At 49.5% G+C, this 24,508-nt stretch overlaps 1 protein-coding gene and 1 long non-coding RNA gene across 3 annotated transcripts in view; both read right to left on the bottom strand.

Moving 5' to 3' along the window:
* The window catches only part of LOC143647202 (uncharacterized), a 97,322-nt gene extending 86,346 nt beyond the window's left edge, over window positions 1-10,976 (bottom strand). Inside the window, exons 1-3 of one of the 2 annotated variants that reach the window (XR_013157916.1) lie at window positions 10,737-10,976; window positions 8,974-9,087; window positions 6,739-7,704 (exon numbers count right to left, since the gene is read on the bottom strand). This is a non-coding gene — a long non-coding RNA (uncharacterized LOC143647202). Of the gene's footprint in view, window positions 1-6,738; window positions 7,705-8,973; window positions 9,088-10,736 lie in introns of those variants that run through there. The other variant, XR_013157919.1, reaches the window with a different exon arrangement.
* Window positions 1-24,508, bottom strand: part of CDH4 (cadherin 4) — a 646,269-nt gene that overhangs the window by 519,818 nt on the left and 101,943 nt on the right. The gene's annotated exons all lie outside the window — the stretch shown is intronic.

Raw genomic sequence — 24,508 nt, 5'->3', positions numbered from 1 at the left:
GGGGAAGGAGGACTAACGCATTTGACATTTCTAGAGAACCGTCGGGGGGAGGCAAGGGTTTCTCCCCACCTCTGTGAAATGAATGTGCAATCTCGGGTTCTTGGGGAACGCTGTGAGAAACGGTCCGAGGTTCTTAGAAAATGTCAAATTTAACAGCATGGGAAAATGTCTTCAGAATCAGGAGATGGGAACTCAGGGGAGTTAAATTAACAACACAGTACAACATTTTGCCAAGGAATAAGCTGATATTTCCCCTTTATGGGACACTGCTCAGGGCAATATTTAATCTCTGGAGTTTAATGAACTTTTAAAACTGCTCAATAAATACTAGAGGTCATGGCAAGCACTGTCATAAGATAAATCCAGCCCTACTTCAATGGACTATATCCTTTTTGTTATTAAAAAAAGGCTAATTTTAATATTCCAGTCACTCAGGTCTCCGGAAAGCAACGTCAGGGCCTGGCAGGTTCCGTCCTGGAGGGTGGGATGCCACAAGGGGCAGGCTGAGCTCCACGGCCCGGGGAGTGGGACCCTGACAGCACGACGTCGCTCAATGGAGGAGAAGAACCCGCCGGGGCCAACTCCTGCAGCCTGTGGGGTGGGACACACGTCTGGATTTGAGACCAAACTCCACAGCAAAGCAACAGAAAGAGGGACTGGAAGTTGCATTTCTCTCCTGGGGCGCCCTAACAAAGGGGCCATAACCTGGGCACTTACGACCACAGCCTGATTTTATTCTCTCACCGGTCTGGAGGGCAGAAGTCCAAGGTGGCGGCAGGACTGGTTCCTTCTGGAGGGTGAAGGGGAGAATCTGACCCAGCCTCATTCCTGGCTCTTGGGGTGATCAACAACCCTGGGTGCTGGCCGGCAGTGGCTCGCCCCTCTGTCTCGTCCCCGTCTCTGTCCACACCTGCGCCCTCCCCTCTGGTGTCTCGGCCTCCCTCTCTGGCCGGGTTTAGGGTCCCCCCTAACTTGATATGGCCTCATCTCAGCTTCATCACCTCTGCAGAGACTCTGTTTCCACAGAGGGTGACAGTCACAGGTCCTGGGTGGACACGCATTTCGTTGGGCGGCTGTGCCATCCAGAACAGAAATGCAAAGTCGTTTTTACTCCACATCCCTGGATTCAGAAGGTGCGGCCTGAGCCGGCTGACCGCCTGCAGTACATGTGTTCGGCAACGCTCTCTGGGCATTTCTTGAAAGCATATCATGATGCTCAAAGCCACGCTCAACTGAAGCCTAATGTGGACTCTAGAGCACATAAAAAGTTCAAGAGGCAGTTTGGCTGTCAGGGCAGAGAGGGGCTTCGGCTTGGAGCAGAGTCACCAAGGGGTGTCCCCCATTTGCCCCTTGCTACCTTTCTGCAGGGAGAGGGAAGCACGCCTAGAGGAAGGAAGGAGCCAGCCCCCGCGGCCTCATTCCCACTGACGCTCAGCACGCCCAGGGCACGCCGGAGGACGTCATACTGGACAGGGACAACGTCCTCCCACTGTTCCTGCCCGTCTAGCAGCCCAGACAAGCCACCAAGGCGAAATGCTCCCCCGTCTTGTTTTCTGACCTAAGGATCATTCTGTTTACATTCCCCTAAGGGAGGGAAGAGGAAAGTTGGATCAACTGATCTCAGTAACCAAACACAAAGACGCGAAGGCCAGGAAGCATTCCCACGGGAAATGAAGTGAACAGATATTAAATGCATTTCTTTGCCTGCTAACAAAGGGCAGCTACTTAGTTGGCCACAATGCCCCTCTGCCAAACAGAAGGTTTTCCCGGACAGTCAGATGAGTGGCAGCGGGTGGGGTGGCTGGCCGGGCCCCTGAGGGAGAGAGGCCTGTCGGTCACCCTGGAAACTAAGTCCCACCAGGCACCTGTCCTGGACCCGGCAGGCTGCTGCACCAGCACCGACCTTTTCTCCTGTGCAGGTGCCATGCAGCCGCTCAGCCCCTCTCCCTCCCCAAACCTATTTGGATAAATCACTGCTTTACTGGGCTCACTCACTCGGCAGGTCACAGAATGGGCACAGCTCGGGGATGTATTCTAGAACATTCTTTCCACTTCCAAGTGTTCTGAGGCCTGGGGGCAAGTACAACGTTCCTGCTGGCACAACCCACCCCACCCAGACAGGATAAAAACTAGAGACAGGAGCAGCGTGCTGCAGTTGGCATGCTCTAGAGAGCTGCTGCTTTCTTTTTCCCAGTTCATATTACTTAATAATATGTCTATAATAAGTGATTTTTAATTACAGAGTTATTTCAGAGAACTTGGAAAGCTGAAACAATAAAAAGGAAGAAAATCTAGAAGTTTCCCACCCTTGGTGCTTCTGGCACTTGGAGCTGGGTAGTGAGTCCTGGGTGTGGGCATCCTGGGTACTGCAGGGTGTGAGCAGCGTCCCTGCCTCCACCCACCAGATGCCAGCAGTGCCCCCACCCCAGCACCACAACCAAAAACATCCCTGGGCATTGCCAGATGTCCCTGGGTCAGGTGAGAAGCAGTGACCCAGGCAGTAACCACTGCTCGCACCGCGTTGGCCCTTCCTCCCATTCTCTCCTGGGCATGTGCCACTTCAAGCCCCATATCCATTCCAGGTCATTCATTGCTCAGTGGCTCCTGTGTGCCAGGCGCTGGAACCAGGCACGAGGAATACTCTGGCAAATAAGAAAGGTGTGTCCACCTCTCATGGGGACACAGATCATAGCCAAGGAAGCAAAACTATGATTTACAAGCTGTGCAAAGAGCCAGGCATGTCCAGTAGGACACAAGACAGGGTCAGGCGATAAACAGCGTCTGGACAGGCCACCTGTGTGACCCAAAAGGAAGAGCCAGCCCGAGGGAGAGAGCTCAGGCAGGGCAAAGCCCCGCCTCCCTCCATCTCCTGCGGTAGGCCATGTACCCATTTCAGTCCCAGGCTGTGCTCGGGAATCAGGCCTACGCAGACTTTGAGACGAACCTGTAGCAATTTCTTTATCGGTAAACAAAAACAAAGGAACGGCAACACTAAAAAAACCATGATCAGTTTAGCCATTTGGATCAGAAAGCTTTTAAGAAGAGTTTGCAATTTAACTTAGGAATTCTACTACTTAAAATAGCTCCTAAAGGGAGAAAAATTCAAAAGTGAAAAAATTTAACTTCAAGGCTGTTTATCTCAAAGCTGTCTGTAATTGTGCAATTTTGAAACAATGTTCATGTCCAAATGTAAGGGATTACTTAAATACAGTTTGTTATGCTTTCACATAGATAATTAAACTTTATGTTTTAGATACATTTTGTTTCCATGCGACAGCCCCAGGACATATTGTTAAATGAAAAAAGCAGACTATAAAATTGCTCAAAGTGCGTGTGTGTGCTTGGGCTATGTGAACAAATCAAGGCGCGGCATATTATAAATATCACAATCTCTCAGCTTTAGATGACAAAATAGAAAAATGGGCAAAAGGCATGAGAATTTCTTAGGTGACATATATAGTCAAAAATTAGATAAAGAGATAGTAAACCTTTATCTGCTATCAGGAAAACACAAGTCAAGTAACAATATCAACCCGCACCCATTCAAGGTCACAAATTAAGAAGCAGGACAGCAACACCTGGGAGGCAGCGTGGGCCCCCAGCCTCCCTGAGCCCTCCGTGGAATCACAGCCATCCTGGAGAAGAACGTGGCAAAATGGTGCCATGTGGAGCACCCCCTCCTCCGGGCGCAGAAATCCCAGGCCCAAGAGACACTCCCACCTGGGTGCTGATGGAAACTTGGAAAATAGTATTCTTTAATTTTATTTTTTGCATGGGCAGGCACCGGGAATCGAACCCAGGTCTCCGGCATGGCAGGTGAGAACTCTGCCACTGATCCACCCGTCGCACTGCCTGAAAATAATGTTCTTAACTGCAAAGGTGCAGACCAAACCCCGATGCCCACACACCGCACAAACGATACACTGGGGAATTCAGACACTGGGGTATTATATGGGGTCAAAACGTCTGCTTTAGGAATCACACCAAGATAATTTTGAGTGAAAAACAGTAAGTGCCCAAAGATTACATTCTCCATGATACCCATTTATTAAAGTCAAAGCAACTGAAACCAAAAAATACACGCTTTTTGTTAAACATGCAGATGTGGTGAAACTACACAAAAAAGAAAAGAAAGGGAACACAGCATGATTCGAGTGAGTGGTTACATGGGGTGGAGCCAGAGGGCGGTGGGGGCAGGGATTGGACGGGGAGCACCCACAGAGGTGGACATGTTCTTGTGCTCTCGTTCATGCCAGGTGGTCATTTCACGGGGGTTGTTATTCAGTTAAATTTATAAAAGAGAGGCTGTAAAGACCCACATGTGAGAATGTTGTAGAAACCAAGTACCAAGATTAATCTGTGTACCTGGCCCCAAATAAAAGGGGTGGTGTGTATGTTTTATCAGGGGTTCCACTGGGAGTTCTCAGAGATGAGAAGGACATGTACCTTTTACTGCAATCCCTCTCAACTGCAAGGTTTTCCTTCCTCACCATGGGCACACTGTGTGCATTTTATTATACTTTTTTTTTTTTTTTACAAAAGAGCAAATTTGTAAAAGAATGCAACCCTGTAACATAAACTTGAACAGCCCCTAACCTGAGAGCAGGGAGGACTCTGCCTGAGAGCAGGCGTGTGGCCACACGTAGGGCCTCGGGGTCTGTCCTTGGGACACTGCAGAGCCACAGCTCATTCCACTTGGAGAGCCCAGCTGTGCCCTCTCCCAGCCTTTAGGTGCCCGTGGGTTCCACATCTCGTGCTCTTTCCTGAAGGCACATCACATCAGGACCTACGGCAGCTCCACGGCAGCGACTACAAGTTACTGAGTGCTCCATTCCACACCGGGCCCTCGGCTTCAGGCTACAGAAATCCCGGCAGTGGGCAGCTCCAGCCCCACTGGGGAAATGAAGCGTTTCAGAGGTCAAAGAATCTATCCGAGCCTGTCCAGTACAGGTGGGAGCAGGTAAATCCTGTCCGGTCTGCCTGTCAAAGAGCATGGGCATCTACAGCCTTCACAGTTCCCCTAGAGGACTGAGCACGGGGTCTGGGCCCAGAATTTGCTGGGACCTCACCAGGAAGGGCTGATGGGAATTGAAAGAATCTCAGGTAGGACCACTGGGGGGTAAGCAGCCTGCCGACCTGGAAAGGGCAGCCCCCAAGAGTAGAATCCAGTTATCTAACATCTAATGGCCAAAAGAAGGCACCACAGATCCTCGGGCATGATCCTGGGTTTTTCCTTTTGGAGAAAACCTGGAGGTGTCTTCCCGGGATTCTTCCAGAAGTCAGGCGTGGGAAAGCACTGTGGTTCTGGGTGAACCACCTAGTGGGTCAAGACCCTCGCCTGCAATGGAGGTGGGGGGGACTTGGTCCCCTTTCCAGGAAGTGAGTCCCCTCTCCCCAGAGAGTTCAGGTGTCAGGACAAGCTGCCATCCTGGCCAACAGCAAAGCTGAGTTTATGGCTGGAGTGTCCACTATGTGCGGGAATGGCCAGGTCCTCCCGAAGCTTAGGTCCAGCTCAGGAGACAGGCATCAAAATACCCACACTCGTGATGTTTTGATTACAGTTATGACACATGTAGTGAAGGACAAGTAGAGAGAGTCTGGGGCACTGTGGGGGTCTGGGCAGTGAGAGGGTCTCTGAAGAAATAGTATTTAGGCCAAGCTTTAAAGAGGGGGTGGGTGGTGGGTGAGGCAGGTGAGGAGGAGGAATAAGATGATTTTAGGGGTGGAAACAGCACTGTGAAGTCCTGAGGCTGAGAGCTCGGCATGTGGTGAGGCCAAGGCTAATGTGGCCACAGAGTGGCCAGAAGCCGAGGAGTGGCCAGGAGGGGTAGCGGGGAGAGTAGAAAAGTCCAGTAATATGCCTTGGAATATGGCAGGACAGGTATTCAGCCAAGCATTGCCCCTGATAGCTGGGGTTTCCCCAGTAAAGACAAAGATGAGCTGGTGAGACAGGAAGAGTTCACTAGACCAAAACCTAAGTGGAAGTGGGAATTCAGACACTGGCTCCACTGGTTTTGCCCTGTGGGAATTTGCCAAACTAGCCGTCTCAGTGCTGGTTTTTGCACCCTTGTGAAGAAGGGAAGGGGCTGGTTGTGGGGAAAGAAGAAAATGCATAGGGCCTTCTAAGATGGGGAAATCTCATGTGAAATGCTATCCCAGAAAGCTGGGATTTCAAAGTACACACTGTGGGTAAGGTGTAAACTCCTCCCCCTGCCACCTCCAAGAGGCTGCAGAGAAAGGTGGCTCAGGTGCAGGATGTAAATTTATGACCTCTGGATGATTCAAACAAATACCCAAGTTATGAATTTCGTTTAAGGGGCTTCTAAACTGGTGATGTCTGTGATGCCTGGCAAAACAACAACAACAACAATGAAAATCCTCTCGGGAGCCACATAACTTCATTCTACACTTCAAAAGAGTCTTACCAGCAATCACCCATGGAAAATGGAAAGCTCAGAGTTCAGTATAACTAAATATAACTCAGAGCTCAATATCCACTAAATATAAGTAGCTAGAAATGCTCAGGGAAGCAGGCATTATGCACTAGAACAAATAGAAAGCATAGAAAAGAGAAACAGAAGTGTACACATCACAATTTAGAGTCATCAGATTTTGATTCTGAAATAACTATGTTTATGTTTAAAAAGATTTTTAGAGCTTTGAATTATCTGCAGAGAACAGGAAACTATAAAAAAATAATGAAAAGATTTGAAAATGAACCAAATACAACAGCAAGAAATGAAAAATAAAGAAACTGCAATTTAAAACTCAATGGGTGGGGTAAAGGGCATTATAGATACTGCTGAAGAAAGAATAGGTGAAGTGGAATACAGGTCAGAAGAAATTACTTAGAATGCAATACAGGCAGATAAAGAGATTGGAAAGAATATGTTAAGAGAGATGGAAGATGAAATGAGAAGTACTAGATATCACGATGGACATTCAGAGACTGCAGGGCCCACATAGTCTCAGGTCACCCCAGATTCCCAGCTCCCAGATCACGCATAATGAACGCCAGAACCGTATGGGGGGAAGCATGGCACTTCCCCATCCTGATCAGGCTTGGTTAAGATGCCACATCTTTAGCAACCCCAGCCTGGCCTGAAAGGCCCTCCATGACACCCATTGCCCCCTCCTTTGATGACAACTCCCTTTGTCTCTAAGTGGGGCAAGAATGGCAGATGCCACTGACACCCTGATCATGGGGCAATCCACTCTCCAAGTGGCTGGCCTTTTTCAAATACCAGGAATTTCTGTTCACTTGCTTTTCCTTTCAGCATGTGAATCTCTCATTCTTCTTATAATCCCAATGAAACATGACTTCTACTTCCCTATTCCGTGTCTTTACATACTAAGGTAGCCACACTGAGTTTGAAAATTCCATCAGGCATCCTCATTATCACTTAAGGAACTTTCCATCCAGTGATTGCTTAACTTAGTTACTGAAAAAACTCTTTAAATGTGTTCTTTGAAAATCTATTAGGCATCTAGGTAGTTAATAGTCATCAAGTAAAATATGCTTTTAGTTCTTCTCTTTTTCTCTTTCCTTTGTTTCTGTTACATTTACATATCCAATTAAATGAAAGATTTTGCCATAGGTATCAGATATCCATTCTATTAGATGTTTCTGCTTATAGTAATGATCTTCTAAAAGAGTTCTCTGAGAGACATTACCTGATTAAGGTTTTTCACTGCTATTCAATTCTGTTAAGATAAAAAGAAGTGTAAATCACCCACATTCCTCTGGGTGGGGGGATGGTTGACTCAAATTTTCAAAGTGGGGGCTTTTCTGATACTGAGGCTCCACTGATTCTGCAGCCATAATCCTTGGTAATTTGTGCCTTTCTTTTCTCATGCTTCAAGCCATCCTCTCTCAGGGCAAGGCGAGGGGGAGGTGAACCCGCTCTTTCCTTATTTTATCTCTTCTCTTCTAAACTAAGATCTTTTCCCTAAGTGGATGTTTTTGTTTATCTTAAACTGCTGGATTCCATGTGATGGACTAATTGTTTCCGCACAGCTAAAACAAGCCCAAAGTAATTGTCTACAATTTTCTGCATTTGATTCGTCCCCAATTTTTCTCTCTTAAATTTCAAAACTCAAGTTGTTGATTGGACCCTGGTGATATCATCTATAAAAATAAGCAGGAACTTATATCTGGCATCAATCACCACAGGCTTCATGACCTCTCAGTGCAGAATGCACTGTTGCATCTTGGAAAGGCAAATCAGGGAGGGCTCAGGACTCCCAAACTCTACCCAAGATCACTGTCCTTCAAAGGTACTTGCCTCCTTTCCCCCTTCCTCTCCAAGTCCAACAGGCTCCTTCCTAAGGTCTCACCTTCCCCTTGCTAAGTAACACTCTGAGTGCCATCCAGGCAGTGCCTCTGTCCCCCTGTACAGAGTACGGTTTTCAAATATTTGCTAGATTATCAAGGATGATAATCCAGTGTTTTCATTACACATAAATGTGCCCACTTCCCTCCTTGCTCAGGGTGAATATTTCTGATGACTTCCTAAGCAGGCATGGGAAGAAATAATGCAGATAAAACCCAGCACAGATGCCGATATCTCTTCACATAACCAAAAATCTTTCATCTGCCAAGGCTGAGATGGGCCCACACCTCCTTTTTGATGCTGTTAAAGATCTCCAAGTTGTCACAACCACGCCGACTGCCCAGACTGAGCCCTTTCACAGTTCATATGGTCTTTAAAATGCATACTGTGGGGAAGTGGATCTGGATTTGTGAATGACAGCTTTTTATTAGATCTGCCTTCCAGCCTCCCAAAAGAAGTTATCTTCCTGTCGCTGCCTTTTGCCAACAACATCTTGAAGGACGTGGGGAGGGGGACAGGTGGGTGGGAGGAGAAAACAGGGCTTTGCAGAATAGCAGTTATTTCTGGGAGGTGACAAGGAGCAGTCCATGGATGAGTGGCTCCCTGAACTGCACAACTTTACACAAATCAGAGCATGTACCTGCCATGGATACCGAAGAGGAGAGATGATCACAGCTCTATCAGGAAAGGGTTCAGAACTGGAGGAGAAACCGAGACAAATGCGATGCATCTGCCAACAGTGTCCGTTCAACCACTGAGGAAGTAATAAAGGTATTAATTCAGCTGTAAACATTAAAATGTGTACAGTAAGATGGATTTTCTAACTGATCAGTGTGGTGTGACCTTAATGCAGTACATTAAAATCACTCATTACAATGAATAAATAGCTTAATGAGATTTGAAGTATTGAGCAGTCTCCCAGCAAACGTGATGAAGTGAAGCAGGCATCGCTGTCACCAAGCATAAATTATGCAAAAATAATATTCTTAATACCACTTTTCCCTGTGCAGGCTGCTTTTGTTGAATATTCAAAGGGACGGCTTTCCAGGACAATATCAAATTAGTCTGAGTAATAAAAAAAAAAAATCTGCAGCAAAATTATCTACCCAATCCTTATCTGCATAACTATCTGCTTAAAACAAAGGCAAATTACAGTCTGCTTTTCTTTGAATGATTTGTCCTCCTCCCAGCAGTGATTTTTCTTTTCCTTTCATATTCCTAAAGTTGACATTTCACTTGTAAAACTTGCAATGGAAATTTAAACAAAGAATGTTCAAGCACAGGGGCGTTGAGAAGAGTTGGTTAAACAGCAAGAACAGGAAAGAATGTCCTGGCAATTTATCTATTACTCTTTAAAAGAATTCTTAATCAAAGCAGTGTTTTATATGAGGCATTCCATGTCTTTCTTTTTTAAAAAGACATCTCTTTTAGGCTCTCCTCCATCATTTTAGGCTATAAAAAAATGAGGTAAACTGTAAATAGTGGGGCGGGGGTAGGGTGGGGGGGAGGTTATTTAAAAACCAACTGAAAGTGCCACCACCGCCCCCTCCTGCTGCCTCCTGAATCAGGGAAGTTGTGAATTGACTCAATGACCTTCCGGATTTTCCTACACAGATTCAAATGTCACATTCACTCCGGTAACTACAGAATGCAGGACTCGAACTGTTCTGTGCCGTGTGGTGTTTATGGAGAGAGGTACGGACTACCTGGCATGGCTGACTCTCAATTAAACCCTCCATGCTGGGGTTCCCCCATTAGTACTGAGAGGACAGAGCTCTCCGAGGACCCCACAGTCCAGGGTCCCCATTGCCAAAGTACTCGCTCAAGAGAGTCCTCGCATCCTGTATCTCATCTCCAGGCCCAATCCAAGGAGCAGATTTTGAAACTCATTAAGTTTCCAAGTCCCCCTGTTATTTGTTAAAGGAATACAGGGCTCAGGTAGGCCCAGGGCTCAGGGCTGCATCACTCAATTGCATTTTATTCCCACACCACCCTGTCAGGTATTCTCATTGTCCCCTTTTCCTAGATGGGAAAACAAAATCTCGAGGTGCGGGACAAGTAAGACCTGCGTAATGTCAGGGATTTAAGCTCCATCTCTGTGGCTTGAGATTGAGCTGTCCAAAAGATCACACCTGAGAGCTGTGGCTTGTACTGACAACCAGTTCTGGGCTGGATACTGTGCTAACGTTACACAAGGAGGGGCCATGGGGGAGACCAAGTGATGGGACCTCTTCCACCACTTCTGCAACTTCCCTGGGAATCTAGAATTTTATCAAAATAAAAAGCTTTAAAACTTCGGTAAAACCTTCATTCTATGGTTCTATCCCCAGCTTTATGTCGTGGGTTGAACGATGCCCCCAAAAGATATGTCCACATCTAATCCCCGCAGCCCGAGAACGTCACCTTATCTGGGAAAGGGGTCTCTGAAGGAGGAGGAAGGTGGGGACTTCCAGATGAAGACGCCAGGCTTGGTTGTCCCCTGGACACACCTAAGTCCAGCAAGTGTTCTCAAGAGACACACAGAGAACAGACAGGCAGACAGAGGAGAGGTCATGTGAAGATGGACAAGAGGCTCGGGTGCTGCAGCTCCCAGAAGCTGGAAGAGGCAAGAGGCAGATTCTCCCAGAGCCTGCAGGGTGTGGGGGTGGGGGAGGGGGTGGGGTGGGGTGGGGTGGGGTCTACACCCACACTGTGACGTCAGACGCGGCCCTCGGAATCGAAAGGACCCCTTTCTGCTGATTTAGGCCGCCTGGTGTGTGGCACTTGTTAGGGCAGCCACAGAAAGCTAACGTGGTCTACTTTTAAATCTTAAAGAAAGCAAAACTGCACCCCAATTAAAGCTTCAGAACTATTTTTCTCAAGTTTTTTTCAGATCAAGTGAAATCAAAGTACAATTAAGAAAGTCTCCAGGATCCAGTGGTCGAGTGACTCCTTACAGACAGGGTGGGGGGGAGAATGAGGGGGTGGTTGAGCTGACTCTGTGTGGGTTACCAGGGCTGCACGGACACGCCTCAGCCACGCTCCTCTGTGCTGACCGGCCCAGACCCGGGACCAGCGGGCCATCCTAAACCAGCACGGGAGGGACCGGGCAGGGCCACAGACCTGGACCAAGCAGCCTTGCATCCGAGGCTGACGTCCCAGCGGCCTGGGCGCCTTCTGGGTTCTGAGCTCCACCGGGCTGTTTTTTCTGGTCGCCCAGTTCACACTCGACAGACCACATTAAAGACCCAAGGTTAAGTCACAACTCAAGTGGTGGGTCCATGGCAAAAGGCTATCAGTGCCCGAGGCTTCATCCCATGTCTGAGAGGAGAGGCCGAAGGGCAACTTCCCCCCATGCCGGGCAGGAGCATCCAAGGGCTCTGAGTTGCTGCATAGGGTCAGCGCAGCCTCAGACTCCCGGGGGCTTCACGGGTTCCAGGCGCGAGGGACCAGGGTCTCCACCTTCACGCCGGAGAAGCCAAAGGGCTGGGTGAGGGCGCAGGAGAACCTAAGGTTTCGGCCCAGGGGGACGGGCGTGCGGGTGTGTGGAAGTGTGTGGGGTGCAGGGATACGGGGCCTACGGGGGGAGCGGGGGTATGTGGGGTGCGGGGATACAGGGCGTTCCAGGGGAGCGGGGGTGTGGGGCGGGCGGGAGGACCGGCGGTGCGGGGGGAGCAGGGATGTGGGGGATGCTGGGGAAGCGGGGCGTGTGGGGGCGAGTGGGGCTGTGGGGGCAGTCTCACATTGTGGTCGTGGTGCTGGAAGACTTCCCACTTGAACCGAGAGGTGGGGAGAGGAGAGGAGGAAGACCACAGCGCAGGTGGAGCGCCCCGCCGCTGCCAACCACTCCAGGAAGAAGGACCCAGGAGAAGCGCCAGGGACCGGGGCCCCAAGCGCGCATCTCCCAAGGCAGCAGTGGTCAGCAGCACGCTGCAGCGAAGGCTGCACCCCCAGAGCTTCCTCAAGTTCTAAACCTCCTCAATCTTAGATGGAGTCACAAAGTCTTCAGTAACTGCAGAGCACAGCTTGCAAACCATGTCACCCGGTGGTCCCTTCCAAATCCGTCACCGTGGCAACCGCAGACCTGACGCAGCCCCCCTTCCCCCCATGCTTGGCCGGCTCACATTCGCCCTGTGCTCTTCCCTCAGTCCCGGGTGCGACAGTGGAGGCGGGAGAGGGGCTGAGCAGCAGGGAAAGCCGGCTTCACTCCAGAAATGGAAACCAGCAGGTCTGAACCGCACAGGGGCGCTGCTAGGCCACAGCATGCCAGGAGACCTCCCAGCGATGGGAGGTGTCTTGGGGTGATGCCCAGAGAATGTGCTGTCCCGTCCCTGGAATGGGCACCGCGTGACCCTTGCTGAGTCTTGGCACTTCCATTTGTAAGATGGAAATATCGCATCGCAGGGCTCGCTGGGGTCTATGCTGAGACAGTAAGGGCAGGAATGATCACAGGGGAGGGATCCACAGGAGGGAGCTCAGCACACCACGGAGAACATGCCAGAAGCACCAACCCTTACCTCACAGCTGATCCAAACTCCACCCGGGTAGGAGGCAGTCCCTGATCAGGGCCGCCCAAGACCATGCTGCCACATCCATCTCACCTCCTGTGCTCTGGGTTTACCCCAACCCTACATCTGTGCCGCTCCCGCTTCTCCAGGCTGGGAAAGCCATCTTCCCCTTTGAGGACTGGGTGAAGGCTGGCTTTCTCCGAAAGGATGTCCTCAGCTCCTCCCGCTGCTCCCGCTGCTCTACTACTATCCACCCAACAACATTCCGACTCCACACCACAGAATCTGAGCCTGTTTCATCTTTGCGGTGCACTTTTTAAAAAACATTCTTCACTATAAAATATAACATATATATGAGGCAAAGAAAGAAAAAGCAATAATTTTCAAAGCACACTTCAACAAGAAGTTGCAGAACAGATCCCAGGGTTTGTCGTGGGCCACCATTCCACCATCTCAGATTTTTCCTTCTAGCTGCTCCAAAACACTGGAGGCTAAAGCAACATTAATATAGTGATTCAGCAGCCACACTCATTTGTCAAATTCTATTTTCTCTGTCATAACTCCTTCTCCTTTAGTCCTTCTCCCAATTTATAAGGATCTTTAGGCAATGCCTGTTCTGACTTTTTCATGTTGAGAAGGGGTGTGAACACTAAAGGATAGAGGGATGTAATCAATCGATAATCCTGAAGAGGCTGGTCCCTCTGGGTTTCAGGATTTATATGATCTAGGAACTCTCCAGGAATCATAGGTCTGGGAAAGCAAACCTAGTATAGGAAACCTTTATAGAGTTTCAGTTCGAGCCCCAGATGTTCTTAAGAGTCAGCAGGAGTGATGTGGGTTGGGGTTTAGCAAATATGACAATCAGTACTATCCCACTGAAGCTGGCATAAGAGCAATCTCCAGGACAGCCTCTTGACTATTTGCTGTCTCTTGACCACTGATGCCTTATTTTATTACACTTATTTTCCCTCTTTTGGTCAGGAAGGCATTGTCGTTCACACAGTACCAAAACCAGGCTCATTGCTGGGACTCACACCCCATGTCATGGAGACCTCCACCCCTGAATGTCATGTCCCACGTAGGCAGGAGGGCAATGATTTTCCTTGCAGAGTTGAGTCTAGTGAGAGAGAGGCCACATCTGAGCAACAAAAGAGGTTTCCTGGAAGCAACTCTTAGGCCTCATTATGGATAGTCAGAGCTTCTCCCCTATAGACATAAGTTTTGTAAGGGCAAGCCTCAAAATCCAGGGCTTGCCCTATTTTCTTGAGAGCTCCCAATGGTTGGGAGGGTATCCAGGGTTTCCCAGATTAGAGAGTTTAATAGGTCCATATATATATGTGTGTGTGCTTTCACCCTCAATGGACACTACCAATACTTTTTAATGATCAGCCACCATAGTCCGAGATGTAGTTTGGTATTAAGCTACACAGAATTACAAGGCCTTGTTCCTGTTCTGGGTTGCTTACATGAGCTATACCAACAGCTATACAGATTTAGATGATGAATTACCAAAAATTTAGGTTCTGCATATAAAAACCTCTCTGCCTTTGGTCTCGTATAAAGTACATGAAGGTCTAGAGTACATACACTATCATCTTTTACCCTGTATTCCAATTTACCTTAGACCCAGCCAGATCAGCTTCATTTTTATCTCTAATTGAGGTCTGATCTCTTTTCTGTTAACTTGAACTATTATTGTATATAGCAATGCTAACTTTCAGGGCTGTAGTACTCCATTTCTGGGTCTTAGGTGTCACAGAGTTATTCAGAGTTCCAGGGAAATACCTGCTGATACACATATAGCTCAGTGTCTCAGAATCTAGAAATATATTTACAACTTTAAACTAAGTATGACTGCTATAAGGGCTTACAATTTAGGCTCCAACTTTTTTTATAAGCTTTCCCTGAGAGAGACCTTAGCATATTTGTTCTTTTCTTTCTGGTTTATTTGGCACAACACATTGTCCCAAGGTTTATTCAGTTCATTGCACGCCTCTGGACGTCCTTCCTTTTTGTAGCCGCACCATATTCCATCATATAAATCTATCATAGCTCGCCATTCTGCTTCTCAGTCATTGTTCCCTTTGGCTCCCTCCATCTATTGGCATCATGGATAATGCCCAAAGTAAACAAACCATGTCTTACAGCATCTTCATTTGGTTGTATAACGCTTCATTTGGTTGTGCAACGCTCTCAAGTTTAGACAATTTTCATTGGTCCATTGAGATAAAGAACCAACAAACACAGCCTCACCAAATATCAAATCAAAACTACCTCTTATCACCTCTCCACCCCCCTAATTAGTTGTCCCTGTTAGTGCTGCGGTACTGTTGATGTTTTCCTGTTAATTATCGGCCATAGCATAGTTTTCCCCATAGCCCTCTTCTAGTGTATGCGGTCCACTTTTTCAGAGATTCTACAAATCTCTCATCATCATAAAGGAGGCAGAGGCAACACTATAGAACAATCACCATATCAATGATGCCACCACTGAGGCTACTGCAGCTGCTACCCACATCTCTATGACCATCACCATCACTACCCCACTGTCACCACAACCACAACCACAACCTCCTTCACCACTACTGCTGCCACCATCATCATCATCACAACACCTATCACTACTTCCACCACCATTCCCTCTGCCAACACTACCAACACTACTCCTACCACCATCACACCACTACCACCACCAACACCAACACCACCGTGACAACCACTACCACCAGTTGCATCACCACCACTAGCACCACTATAATAACCAAGACCACCACCACAACAATCATGACCATCACCATCATAACTGCCACCAACACTACCACTGCCCTACCAATACCACTCTCACAACCACCACCATCACCACCATCACTACAATAACCACCAACACCAACATTATTATCACCATTTCCAACACCACTCCCACTACCACCACAACCACCATGACCACCACCATCACCACTGCCACCATCACTACCATCACCCCCACTATCCTCACCAAAACAACCAGCAGCAGCACCACCACCACCACCACTACTATCTCCACTGCCATCATCACCACAAGCTCCACCATCATCACTACCATCACCAATTCCACCATCACTACTTCTACCACCACTCCCATTCCCATGACTACCACCATCACTATCATAACCACCAATAGTATCATCACCTCTGCTGCTGCCACCGTTACCAATACTATTGCCACCGCCACCATTATCACCACACTGCAACCACTGCCATCACCACCACAACTGCCACTGCCATCACCACCGCCATAACCACAACCACCACCATCATCAGTATGACAACTGACACCATCACCAACACCACCATCACCACTTTTCACCATCATTCCCACGACCACCACTACTACCACCCACAACACTAACTGCCACTCCCACCACCACCACCTCCACTGCTGCCACCACTACCACCATCATAACCACCAAAACCATCACCATCCTCTCCAATACCACTATCATTACTACCAGTATCACCATCACTACCAACACTATCACCATGATCACCACCATCACAACCACTACCAACAGTAGCAGCAATACCATAATAACCAAGACCATCACCACCATAACCATTAGACCCCAACACCATCACCATTACCATCACAACAAGACTATCACCACCATCACTGCCATGACCAATATCAACACCAACACCATCACTACCACCACCACTGCCATCATCACTACTACCATCACTACAACTATGACCATCGCCACCCAAACCACCACCACAACCACCACTATCACATAATCTCCACCACCACCACTGCTGCCACCATTACCACCATCACCACCTTTGCTGCCACCATCTAATATTACTGAGCACTTAGCAGATGTCAAGCAAACTTCTAAGCACCAACCTCATAACTACCATCTGAGGTAGGTGCTATTATTACCTTATTTACAGATAACATTGAAGCTAACTTAGTGAGAATCCAAAGATCACAGGAGTAGTAAGTGGAGGAGCCAGGACTTGAGCCTGGGATATCTGACTTCAGAGGTTGACACTCATAACCATACCTCCATTTTGTTAGGACTCACTAATGACTCCCCATTGGCATACTGAGATACAGAATCTACCTTGATGGGATGCCTGGTCAACCTCAAACTCCTGCCCTCCTATCCTTCTCATCACCTCTTCTGTGAAGCCTACCCCAAGTTCTTAGGCTAAAGGAGTCACCTTGGACTGCCTCATACATCTTCTGCCATCATATGCTATACTGGACTCACTTTTCCCATATGTCTGTCCCCTATTATACAATTGGCACCTCAGGGAGGGACCATATTTTACTACTGTCATAGAACTAGCACCAAGCGCACTGCCTGATCCATGATAGGAGCTTGACAAATGTTTAAAAACTCAGTGAGCCATCTGTCAAAACTTGTTGACTCACTGTCATCAAGATGCTCCATGATCTTTGTAGCTCAACATTCTCTGATTCTGCCACAGGTTTGCCTGCTCACACGTGCACCTGCACACCCACATCCAGGGAACCTACCTCAGCTTGGGTAGCAGTTTCCATGCCAGGTTTCCTTATTTTCTGGAGAGAATGGGGTGTCACACATATGATGTGGTCCAAAGAGTTTATATAGATACGTATGAATTTCTATTTCTTCCAGGCAGCACACATTTGAATAAATCACACTTTGCATTGTTGTTGCTCAAGACGTTTTCAAATCACTTGATGATGTATTCAACAACCAACCCAAATACCATCCAGAAGCAAAATGTATTATTGTGGCTTTGCAGTTGACACAATAGGTCTAGCTATCTCACACAACTGGCCCAGGTCACTCAACAATTCATTCAGGTCTAAGTCTGATGTGGGCACTTAAATTCCCCAGTTTCCAATCCTGTTTTTTCTGGGAGGTCAGAAATGGCAAGGAATTTCTGTAGTTTGATGTGCTGTTTTTTCTCCATTAAGTCCAAATGGTCCTGAGAGCACCAGGATGACATTCATTACAAGAAATGTAATAGGTGAACCTCCGCTATATTATCTTCAAAGAACAAAGACTACCATTGCTGTTTTTAGAACAATAAAAGAAGCCTTTGAATAAGTCTCCAACAATTCAAAATGGGTGGTTAAAGGGCACAGACCATTTCATACGCCCAGGACAAAATGATGCAGCCAGTGTTCAAATTCCTGCAGATGCTGTGAGCCTCCTACTCAAAGCCAGGGCCTCTGCCTAGCCCCTAAACTCTTTACAGCATGGGGGGCTGCTTAACAGGACGGCCGGGGGCGGGGGCAGGAGAACACAGGAAACATCCAGGCTCTGGGGCTGGGCAGGAAATGCAAAAGGGCCTTGTGACCTGAGCAGGATGACAGCTGTACAGAGACCACAGCCTGACATAGGGGTGGGTCAGCCACCAGCTCTAGACAGAAAGATGGGCTCAGGGCAGCCAAACCCTCTGACTTTTTTTAAAAAGATAAACCAGAAATTGTTTTTTTATGGAAAAATATGATTAGGTGTTGACAATGAAATGACAAAACTGTCTGAATCATTAAATGAGATAAATAATGAATGCAAGGATTGGATTTGCCTGGACGGCCGCTAGTTTGCTACCGCCACTTTAGGCTGAAGTTCCATGCACTTCTACTCTCGATTCCAGGAACTGCAGTGTACTCTGGCCTTAACTGCATATGCACAGTGCAATGTTTTAATCCAGTCTGTGTGTTCTGCCTCGTTAGTTGGCCACCCCTTCCACGTGGGGACAAACCTTAGAGATGAGCTTCTTTCCTCATCACCTGGGGGTGAGGTGTGGTCCTGACAGCACCTCGGAAAGGCTGCAAGGGAACCTCAATCTCTGCAGCCTCCCGCTGCTGCCACAGCTTTGGAGAGGCCTATGAGCACCCCCAGAAGTCCAGCACAGCTGGGGAATGCTCACCGATGCTCCTGCTTTATGGAAAGCAGAATCAACAATTATCAGTCCAAGTAAAGCCACTGTGATACATTTGCAAATGCAGCTGTAAAACCCATAGGCAGCAGCACCCATGGGACACAGCTGCTCAGCAAGGTGGAGAGGGAGGCAAAGGAGGGCATTAAGGAAATGCTTACAGTGTTTTCTTTTGACATGGACACTGGGCACGGCAGGTGGTGTTGACGCATCCCACAGCCACTCAGCTGCTGTGTGACGTCCCTCTTGGTGCCCAAATCAAAAGCCAGGGCCAGGCCCATGGACAGGCGTGGCACCTGGCACTCCAAGGGACCCTCGGGCAGCCGAGTTGGCCACGTGCTTCCTATGCCCCAGAACACCAGCCCAGCTCCATGGGATACCCCTGAGGAAGAGAGACCTGAGGCACAGATCTGGACAGAAGAGCTGAACTCAAGCCTTACAGCACTGTCTCAGATGACCTAAAGTCACTTACGGAGCTGTCCTTCTAGGCCTGAGATGGGCACACACTTGCAAACACAAGTCACATGCTAGTCTTCAAAGTCACTTCTGGATCATTTTCAGGAGACCAGGTATGGGGCTTACTAGCCAAGAAGACAACGAAAGCCCTTCGGCTGGGGCCAAGGGGCTAAGGGGCATGGCAGGGAGCTTTTCTGTCTCCAAGATGTACCTCCAGCACTGAAAGCAAAACTTCCCTTCCTGCATTCATTCATCCTTAACCCAATTCAGCTCGGCTCCCGCTCTGTGGGGTCCTGGGGTCCCCAACATGAACATGGTGTTGAGTCCACTGAGAAAGTGGGGTTCACACACATGTACCATGGTAGGGAGGAGAGGGGTGCTGTCACAGAGTCCTACCTCTCCCCACCCTGGCACTCCTGCAGGCCAGATTTGGGGTGCAGGGGATACCCATGCAGAGTGAGGCACAGCTGGAAGAAAGAAAAACGAAGGGGTGCTGGGGGATAACCCGATAGCTGCCAACATGGCCACCGTCAGCTTGAAGCTGTACCTCCTAGGTGCCAGGTGGAGAGGGAGGATGCATTCATTAACTGCCCACTGAATACAAGGAGTTGCACCAGAAGAGTCGCCCACCACTCAGGACAGCGGCACACAAAGATGGTTCCTCCAAAGCTGACAAAGAGCCCGGATGGCCCCAGAACCCAGCATGGCAGATGTACTGTGCCAAGCGTCCCCGTGCCCCCTCTGCTTTCCCACCCTCTCCCCTGGCACTGGGCAGCGCAGCCAAACCCATCGTGGCAGGTTCCGGAGCCTTCCACAGGGCCCAGAGCACTCGGCTGCAATCAGATTACACGCTCCAGCGCCCAGGCCTGCTCGCTCCAAGCAGAAACGAATCCATTCATTAACTCCAGGGCCAATTAAAAAGTGGGCACCAGCCCAAGTAGAGACGTCTCCCAGGCGGCCTCTCCTCCCTTCCCCAGGCAGCCTGGTTCCATGGCCACTGCCCGGCACAGTGGGGAAGAGGAAAGAAGGGAACAAACAGCCCACACTGCTGCCATTCTCCTGAGGCCTGGAAGCCTCACAGCTGCCCCCCAGCATTGGCCCCCCAGCGTCTGGCCCCTGCGGCTCACTCCTCCCAAGCTTCAGGGGGGCATTCTGTGCAAACGTCCCCATTTGAGAGCTTAATATCCAAGCAATGGGGGAAAACTGCGCCCTCCTTACATTCCCTGTAAAAACAGCATTGTGAAAACTTTCCATTGAGTGATTTACCAAGTGGAACATGTCGTCGGTGTTTAAACCCCAGGACTGGTTTGTCTTTCCTTAACTCAGTCGTTTCTCAAGCCTGCCCTGGCCGTGTCTGTGTGAATCCACTTTCTTCAAGTGATAGCCCCTGCCTGGCTGGAAACAACCGATTCAGGTTGGCAGGTGTCAACCAGGTGGAGGGGATGCAGCCGTGGGGAGGCACAGGGGCCTGGGTGCCCCAGCCTCAGAGACTCGCCCCCAGCCCGCCCCAGCCCACCCCTCACAGGACTTGGTCTGTATTTATTGCAACACCGTGAGTTCCTTGAGGGCATGGGCGGATGTCCAGCTCAGCTCTCCTCCACCTTCCAGGACACAGCACTGACGGTCAGCCGCGAAAACACTCATCCTTGAGGCCCCCTCCACCACCATCAAGATGCCATCAGCCTCGCTGCCAAAATGCCCCTGGAGTCAAGTGCTTCTCTGCACCCCTAGGGCTGCTGCGGTCCCCCTGTTGCAGGTGCCGCCCCCTGCTCTCTGCTCTCTGATGGGTGCCAGGGCACCCCTCTCCCTTCATCCCACCTCAGCACAGATGGTGCCTGCAGGGCCTTCTCTGGCCATCTGGTCTGAACAGCCCCCTGCGCCCCCACCCCTTACACACTACACGCTCCCTCGAGAAATATTACAAGAATAAGGCAAAGAATTCCTGTGTTCCTGTCATGTGTACTTCCTTAACCACGTTTGTTTGATCTCTAATAAATTCTTCAACGTGCATTTTCCCAAAACAAGGCCAATGGATTCCACAGTCCAGTTATTAAAATCAGGATGATAAGGTAGACATGACCCTGTCATCTCATCTCAGGCCCTGTCCAGACTGTGCTCACGTCCCAGGCATGTCTTCATTGCTTCATCCCGGAGCAAGCGCTTGTTGCCTGGCTCTGGTTTTCTTTGACCTGGAACTGTCATCAGTCCTGTGTTACATGACACCAGCTGGGTTCTGATACTCAGGTCACCTCAAAATAGCGCGTCCCTCAGCACACCTCAAAAGGCAGGGATCCCCCTTGTCCTGCTGCTGCAACGCTGATTCGTGCCCCGTGGTTTGGGGTGCAGAGGCCAGGTTGTGGTTTATTCACTGAAGCGACCATCTATTTTCTCCCCTCTGCACCTATGAAGACTCTTGGGGTGATGCAGCAAAAGCCTCTGCATACGGCGAGGACTCAAGCCTTCGCTCGTGGTGTTACTTCTCCTGATGATTCCTGACTCGATCATCGTTAAGCTGCGGCAGAGGGTGACCTGCTCATCCCATCGCTGTCCCTCTGCATCTGTCCACTGATGGCAGCATGGACTCTAGGTTAGGATCTGTCACGGGCATTATTTCTGATATTTACATTGACCCCGGTTTGCCAGTTTCTGTGCTTGTGGCCCCGTCACTGCTTGAGCATTTCCTTATCTTGCACGTCGCCCTGTTTAAAATCTGCTGCAGCTACAATTAGCTCACATCGTGGTGCAACCCCGCGTCTGCCTGGGTACTGACGGCCTCTCACCATCTGCCTCACTCACCGCTGTTTCTTCAGCTCCTAAAAGGGCCCGGCCCTGAGCAAGCCTGCATGCAGACCCCTGGCAGCTCCCTCACGTGGCAGTCCTCCTCCTGACCTCCCCCTCCTCCCCCTGCCCTCCTCCTGACCCTGGCTGGCCTGTGTATGGCCGAGGCAGCCATGACCTGTGTTGACCTCCCTATCACTGTTTCTGAAACACAGGCCCCAGGTTTGCTCACCCACACTAACCCTGCACTAGGAAACCCGGCGTTTGTAAGTTTTACTTCGGCTCACTCATGCACCGTCATTTAATCCCCCTGGGCTTGATGCAATTCCCGTCTTGTTACTTGTCTGGAGTTTGCTTGGAACCTGGAACAATGGTGGGGGCAGTGCCTGCAAACCCAACACCTGAATTCTCATCTTGTGGCTCTGAAAAGCCACTTCCCTGTGAGCCTGATAATTCTCTTTCCAAAAGGGTATACAGCCTCCCCCTTCCCGAAGCAGGGCCATAGGGCCTGAATAGGAAAGCGCACGGGGAGTTTGACGAGCTGGAGCCTTTCCCACTGTGTTAAATGCCACGGAGCCACAATGTGGTTGCTCTTCTACAGACACGCCAGCCAGCCGCTGTGTGGGCAGGGCTGGGCGACTTCTGTGGGGACACCTTCCCACCGCCCCACCCTGCCATACAGCTCTGCACTGGCCCCTGCTGCCAGCCCGGGAGCCTTCATGGAGGCGGCAGGCGAGGGGGCCCTCTGCACCCCCAGGCCTCCCTGCTCACCACCGCACACAGCTCCTCCCTGCCGGCCTTGGGCTCAGGGGCAAAGGCCTGTGAGCAGGGTCCAGAGACGTCCCACTGGACCCGCCATGCCCAGCGCTTCAACAGGCCACAGCAGGGAAGAGCCGAGCTCCTGGGGGATATTAAAAGTCACATAACAGCCATTCAATAAGAGTCTTGGAGACTGAGTCTGCAAAGTCACACCCTGTGTGTGTCTCTAACCAGGGACACTGAGCCAGCTAGGCTGTGCCCCACTAAATTCCAGCTCTGCTGCTCCTGTGCTGTGTGACTTAAGGCAAATCTCAGCCTCTCTGAACCTCAGTTTCTTCATCTTTAAATAACCTAACGCTAGCCCCTATCTCTTAGAGCTTAGGGGAGGATACTTGGGCTAATCTGTATACATCCCAAGTCCTAGAGATGAAGCAAACAAGAGAGCACGGTTCCGATGCTGGAGGTTCCACTGCAGCAAGACCCAGCCTAGTTGGGAGAGGCCAGCGTCAGCCCTTCAGGAGCAAGGATACAGGCTCCCAGCACCCGAGGGCTGAAGGAGCTGGCTCTCCCCAGCCTCTCCCCAGCACCTCAGTCCAAAAGCTGGCTGAGATCTCAGAGCCTCACGGGGCAGTGACTGGATCCAAGTTGGGCCCTGGGCCCCGGAGTCTCTGCTCTTACTCACAGGATGCCCACCTCTCAGGGATCCAAGAACTGCCCACAGGGGCTTTACACAGTCCTAAGGAACCAGATCCCCAAGGAACAGAAGGCAGAGAGGACAAGAGGGGACACTGAGCAGAACAGATTGGTGGGGAGCAGATCTTCCTAAGCCCCCCAGCCCCACCAGTGCTAGGGGAAGCAAGCTTCCAGGGTTGCCAGGAGATTGTAAGATTAAGTGCCCCTGAGTCATTCAGTTATTCCTTCAAAACCGATCTGCCAAGCACCCATGATGGGTCAGGAGTGGATGCCAGAAATTCAAGAGCGAGCAAGACCAGCCAGTCCACACTGCCATGAAGCTACATTCTGGTGGGGGAGACAAAAACGAGAAAAATAGGAACAAATTATGTATAAACTGTGACAAATGCTAAGAGATGAACAAGCAAAAGGCAGAAGGAGAAGCTCATGGAGACCTTCCATGAGCAGGTAGTCAGATAGGGGCCTGAGGAAGTGACACTGATGCAAAGATGGAGGGCAGGCAAGCAAAAGGCATGGGAGAATGTTCTGGGCTGCCAAAACAGCACATGCAAGGTCCCAGGGTAGGAAAGCAGTCAATGGATTTAAAGGATAAAATGATTGTGAGTCTGTGGTTTAGTGAGCAAGAGGGCTGGGCAGGAGTGTTAAAAACCAGGTCTTACCCCAGCCTTGGGCTCAGAGAAAAAGCTGGGTTTTTATAAAACATGACTGGTTTATAGTTTCTAAGCCTCACTCTGGTTGCAGAGTGAGCATGAGCTGTGCAAGGGCAGAACGGAAGCCGGGAGAACACAGTGAGCCACAGAGAGGTCACTGCAGCTGGGAAGGTAATTGTGCTGGTTTGAAAGGAAGTATGCCCCCTAAGAAAAGCCATGTTTTAATATAAATCTCATTTCTTAAAGGTAGAATAATCCCTATTCAATACTGTATATTTGTAATGAGATCATCTCCCTGGTTGATGTGATTTAGTTAAGAATGGTTGTTAAACTGGATTAGGGGATGACATGTCTCCACCCATTTGAGTGGGTCTTGATTAGTTTCTGAAGTCCTATAAAAGAGGAAACATTTTGGAGATTCAGAAAGAGCAGA

Source organism: Tamandua tetradactyla, chromosome 1 (genome assembly GCF_023851605.1).
Source record: "Tamandua tetradactyla isolate mTamTet1 chromosome 1, mTamTet1.pri, whole genome shotgun sequence".
Taxonomy (NCBI): Eukaryota; Metazoa; Chordata; class Mammalia; order Pilosa; family Myrmecophagidae; genus Tamandua; species Tamandua tetradactyla.
The sequence above is the reverse complement of the archived record's forward strand: the minus strand, read 5'-3'. Positions and strand labels throughout refer to the sequence as shown.